Source organism: Geotrypetes seraphini, chromosome 4, assembly GCF_902459505.1.
Source record: "Geotrypetes seraphini chromosome 4, aGeoSer1.1, whole genome shotgun sequence".
Lineage (NCBI taxonomy): Eukaryota > Metazoa > Chordata > Amphibia > Gymnophiona > Dermophiidae > Geotrypetes > Geotrypetes seraphini.
In genome coordinates, this window is record NC_047087.1 from 212679503 (window position 1) to 212686046 (window position 6544).

Genomic DNA, 6544 nt, shown 5'->3' on the forward strand with positions numbered 1-6544 from the left:
AATTTTTTTTTTTTTTTTAATTTTTCTTCTTAGCTATTTCTGGGCAAGAATCCAAAGCTTTACCCGGTACTGTGCTTGGGTTCCAACTGCCGAAATCTCTGTTAAGACTTACTCCAGCCCATCTACACCCTCCCAGCCATTGAAGCCCTCCCCTGCCCATCCTCCACCAAACGGCCATACACAGACACAGACCGTGCAAGTCTGCCCAGTAACTGGCCTAGTTCAATATTTAATATTATTTTCTGATTCTAAATCTTCTGTGTTCATCCCACGCTTCTTTGAACTCAGTCACAGTTTTACTCTTCACCACCTCTCTCGGGAGCACATTCCAGGCATCCACTACCCTCTCCGTAAAGTAGAATTTCCTAATATTGCCCCTGAATCTACCACCCCTCAACCTCAAATTATGTCCTCTGGTTTTACCATTTTCCTTTCTCTGGAAAAGATTTTGTTCTACATTAATACCCTTCAAGTATTTGAACGTCTGAATCATATCTCCCCTGTCTCTCCTTTCCTCTAGGGTATACATATTCAGGGCTTCCAGTCTCTCCTCATACGTCTTCTGGCGCAAGCCTCCTATCATTTTCGTCGCCCTCCTCTGGACCGCCTCAAGTCTTCTTACGTCTTTCGCCAGATACGGTCTCCAAAACTGAACACAATACTCCAAGTGGGGCCTCACCAATGACCTGTACAGGGGCATCAACACCTCCTTCCTTCTACTGACTACGCCTCTCTTTATACAGCCCAGCATACTTCTGGCAGCAGCCCCTGCCATGTCACACTTTTTTCGCCTTTAGATCTTCAGACACTATAACCCCTAGGTCCCTCTCCCCGTCCGTGCATATCAGCTTCTCTCCTCCCAGCATATATGGTTCCGTCCTATTATTAATCCCCAAATGCATTACTCTGCATTTCTTTGCATTGAATTTTAGTTGCCAGGCATTAGACCATTCCTCTAACTTTTGCAGATCCTTTTTCATATTTTCCACTCCCTCTTCGGTGTCTACTCTGTTATAAATCTTGGTATCATCTGCAAAAAGGCACACTTTTCCTTCTAACCCTTCAGCAATGTCACTCAGAAACATATTGAACAGGATTGGCCCCAGCACCGAACCCTGAGGGACTCCACTAGTCACCTTTCCTTCCTTCGAGCAACTTCCATTAACCACCACCCTCTGGCGTCTGTCCGACAGCCAGTTTCTGACCCAGTTCACCACTTTGGGTCCTAACTTCAGCCCTTCAAGTTTGTTCAACAGCCTCCTATGAGGAACTGTATCAAAGGCTTTGCTGAAATCCAAGTAAATTACATTTAGCATATGTCCTCGATCCAGCTCTCTGGTCACCCAATCAAAAAATTCAATCAGGTTCGTTTGGCACCTTTTATAAAGCCATGTTGCCTCGGATCCTGTAACCCATTAGATTCAAGGAAGTACACTATCCTTTCTTTCAGCAACACTTTCATTATTTTTCCAACAACTGAAGTGAGGCTCACCGGCCTGTAGTTTCCTGCTTCATCCCTGTGACCACTTTTATGAATAGGGACCACATCCGCTCTCCTCCAATCCCCAGGAATCACTCCCGTCTCCAGAGATTTGTAGGACTCGCCAGAATCTCTCTGAGCTCCCTTAGTATCCTGGGATGGATCCCGTCTGGTCCCATCGCTTTGTCCACCTTCAGTTTTTCAAGTTGCTCATAAACACCCTCCTCCGTGAATGGTGCAGAATCTACTCCATTTTCTCGGGTAACTTTGCCAGACAATCTCGGTCCTTCTCCAGGATTTTCTTCTGTGAACACAGAACAGAAGTATTTGTTTAGCACATTTGCTTTCTCCTCATCACTCTCCACATATTTGTTCCCAGCATCTTTTAGCCTAGCGATTCCATTTTTTATCTTCCTCCTTTCACTAATATATCTGAAAAAATTTTTATCTCCCTTTTTTACATTTTTAGCCATTTGTTCTTCCGCCTGTGCCTTCGCCAAACGTATCTCTCTCTTGGCTTCTTTCAGTTTCACCCTGTAGTCCTTTCTGCTCTCCTCTTCTTGGGTTTTTTTATATTTCACGAACGCCAACTCTTTCGCCTTTATTTTCTCAGCCACTAGGTTGGAGAACCATATCGGCTTCCTTTTTTTCTTGTTTTTGTTGATTTTCTTCACATAAAGGTCCGTAGCCATTTTTATCGCTCCTTTCAGCTTAGACCACTGTCTTTCCATTTCTCTTATGTCCTCCCATCCTAACAGCTCTTTCTTCAGGTACTTTCCCATTGCATTAAAGTCCGTACGTTTGAAAACTAGGACTTTAAGTATTGTGCGGCCGCTCTCCACTTTAGCCGTTATATCAAACCAAACCGTTTGATGATGCTCTATGATGGTGTGCGGGTGGGGATTTATCACCCCTACCTAGAAGTGAAGTGTTGGAGCTCGACTCCTATCGCTGGTGGTTCACACTGAGAGCACCCTTCAGATAGGAGTCCAGCTCCAACACTTCACTTCTAGGTAGGGGTGATAAATCCCCACCCGCACCCCATCATAGAGCACCCTCATGGTGTGCGGGTGGGGGTTTATCACCTCTACTTAGAAGTGAAGTGTTGGAGCTGGACTCCTATCGCTGGTGGTTCACACTGAGAGCACCCTTCATTTTGATATTATTCACACTAGATTGTACGTGGTTTGTGTGGTGTGCACAGCCTGTGTTCCTGAGCGTCCCCTCAATGAACCTTGATGTGACTAAGTCTGCCTTTTTTTGTTAATGAATATATCTAGGCAACTTACAGGCTAAAATTAAAAGTGAATCCCAATGTAGACAAGACAATGATAGTGTGGGGACAGGGAGGAAGTTACAGTGTCAATAGGTTAGTTGCCTGTCTCTAAAATGTTAGAAAAGAACTCATCATCTTCTAAGGCAGGCCTTATAAACTGCATAAAAAAGCCAGTTCACTAGAACATGAGCTTAGTCCTTTTTTTTCATCAAAAGGACTAATGATAATATGATAAATTTGATTTGATTTTTAAATAATCAGAGGTAAAAATTTGAGATTTCCATTTTCAACATGTGCTTGAAAGGTTAATCATATACTAATGCATTATATATCTAACCCCCCCCCCCCAGTGTAAAGAAATGAAACCACTATTTTTGTTTTATGGCCACTTTGTGACCCTTTATCTTTCAAAAGAGATTATTAGTATTTAAAGCAAATTTGCAATTCGCTTTCTCTTATTCTCGCTTGCTTTTCTTGTCTTAGTACAAAATTTCAGGGAGGCAAAGCTGAGCAAAGAGGAAGTTAATGGAGTATTTTATACTGAAAGAATTCACACATGTTAAATGACATCTTTGCTGATCTAGAAAGTTGTTTCCACCTCTACAATACTTTCTAATTATAGCCTTCTTTTATCACGGGTCACTGTGGTAAAAGCTCTGACGCTCATAGGAATTCTATGAGCGTCGGAGCTTTTACCACAGTGGCCTGCGATAAAAAAAACCCTAATGCAGCTTGATAAAAGGGGACCTATATTACTTTTTCCACTTTTCCTCTGCTAACCTTCTTATTCAGTTCTTTGTTCAGCCTGTTTTCCCCGGTGTCAGGTCAAAAGCGCGCCGGGACAAAGGCACGCCCAGACAATTGAGCGCAGTGTGCGCCGCCGCACCGCTCTAAATTACTGTTTTTAGTGCTCCGACAGGGGGGTGTGGGGGGAACCCCCCCACTTTACTTAATAGACATCGCACCGCGTTGTGGGGGCGTTGTGGGGGGTTGTAACCCCCCCACATTTTACTGAAAACTTCACTTTTTCCCTGTTTTTAGGGAAAAAGTTCAGTTTACAGTAAAATGTGGAGGGTTACAACCCCCCAAACCCCCCATAACGCCGGCGCGATGTCTATTAAGTAAACTGGGGTGGTTCCTCAACAAAAACCCCCGTTGGAGCACCTAAAAACTGTAATTTAGAGCGGTGCGGCGGCGCGCGCTGCACTCAATTGTCGGCACGCGCTTTTGTCTTTCACGCCGTTGTCTATGAACCATTTTCCCCCTATGTTCCATTTGGAGCAAGGTGTAACTGCTAGAGTGACCCAGAATTTTTCTTTATATAAATAAATACTACACATCCACAATACCGTATACTGACAAGAGCAATAAAATATACAATATAGGTGTTGCAAATTCTGATCATTAATAATACTAGCAATGGCTTGTTATGATACTGGTAATTGGCAGATATGATATGCATTATACATCAGTTTATTTTCAGACAACACATTAATCTGAATTTGATATAAAACAGATGTAAGATGCTATTAAACTTTATCACATTATGATGATGTTCAGTCTAGCACCATTTTCTGGTTTGGTTTCTCACTGTAGCTTTAATGAGCAGTGTCAGAAAGAGCTCATTTAGTTTTTACTTTCTGCTTAAATGAATCTGTTTCTTATAATGCTGTATAAATTAATGCTGGACAAATTAATTTTGACAAGCTGATGGGGATAAAGTAAGAGAAAAATGTGCCGGTGTTAACATTTTTGTTGAGATGAATAACATCCTTTGGCTCATATAACTACAACTCTATGCAGTACACCAGACTAACCTCCTTTTCTACGACACTGCGATAGCAGTTTTTAGCGCAGAGAGCTGCGCTGAATGGCCCGGTAGCAGCGCGGGCCATTCAGCCGCAGTTTTGTAGAAGAGGGCCTAAATATTTTATATTGTAAAGCTTCTACTCCAAATATTTTGACACTAGCAGTGATCAAGGGTCCAAGTGTCATAGTAGCCTTCAGCCCAGAGGTATAAAATTGTGGCATTCTGGAGCTGGGTGCACATCTACTGTTCTAATGGTAGACTGATGTATTTTATATAATTTTATATAATCTTATATCCCACCGAAACTTCGCAGTTCGGAGTGCTAGGTGGGTTACAAGCAGCATATTGCTACATAGAATTACAGGTTACACAGAGTAATATGTGCTACATAAAATTATAAAATGCTTGCAGTGTAAGATAAGACATTTAAAACAGCAGCTAACCATTAACATGGGCTTCACATGAAAAAAAAAAATACTTAATATGCATAGAACGTGCACACAAAAAATACATATACTTCCCTAATTATGCAGAATACCACAGGGAAGACAGTTCTCCAATCAATGTCAATGGTTCCAAACTCAAACTTCATATGCATAAGAATATTTGATGTGAAAGAGGAGGTATTGGCGATTGTAAGTGTGCACCAGGCCCACAAGCACATTAAGGAGCAAAATGATGTGAATTGTTAGTGACAATTGAGTCCATTGAGGCTTATTATTGTCTTAAGATTAGTGCCTTGTGCACACTTACACTCACTAGCTTTTCTAGATGAAGCAATAAATTTCTGCTTCCTTGATTATTCTAGATTATCTTCTTAAAGCTCCCTTTTATCAAACTGTGGTAGAGTTTTTTTACCACAGGACAGTGAGGTAAATGTTCATAGGAACTGAATGAGCTTACCTCGCTGGCCAACAGTAAAAAGCTCTACCACAGTTTGGTAAAATTGGCCTTAAGAAATTAAATTTTTATCCTGCATTATCTATACAGTATAATCTCGTTATAATGGACTCGCTTATAATGGAACCTCACCTATAATGGACGAGGTCCACTGGTCCTGGCCGAGCGCCATTATAAACATACAGAAAATCATTGGATATAGTGGGCTCACATATAATGGACTTTTGGATATGACGGACAACTATTTTGGTCCCCAGAGCCGCTTTTAGCTGTAATTTTATTCAGCTACAACGGGCATGCAGGCTCTGCCTACAAGGCACGTGGCATGCCGGCGATATAGTATCAAAATGCAGCCCAGAAAAAAAATGACATAGTATTTTTCTTTCCAGTACAGTGTTCTGGTTTGCAATCATTTCGTGCCATACAATGTTTTGCTGAGTTTTGTTATTGTTGTTGCTTATATGCATGTGCAGTGACTGTTGTTCATTGATTTACATTGTTTCAAGTTGCCCTAAATAAAGTTTTTAAAAAATGCAACTCTGGATATTACAGACCGTTTTTCCAGGTCCCTTGAAGTCCGTTATAACGAGATTATACTGTAACATCTAAGTGGGTTACATTTAAGCATCTATAAAATAAAGATACACAAGCTAAATATTAGAAAATAAAACACCAGTAGTAATGTTGTTATGCTTAATGTGTTTCTCATTAACATCTAGGAAAGTTAATAAATGAAGGAATTTTGAAATATTCAGATAAAGAATAAAAAAAACTGAATGTCTCTTTTCCAGTTACATCCATTATTAACTTTCCAGTTAATTTATTGAGATTTATTAGTCACCTTTGTGGCATTCATTCTATGAGTCAAAGAATGATATTTCTACATTTGGGAAACCCCCTTCAATGAGTCTTCCTGTACACAAAACAACATATTAAGATCCAAACATGATCATTCTTTATCCCTATGAAAATGCATGGTTACCCCAGCATTGCTAATAGAGATCTTGTCATTGATGAAAAACTGGGAAACAGCTTCCAAAAATGGAGAAACTTGTGGTTTCTGAACTTTTCAGGGGAT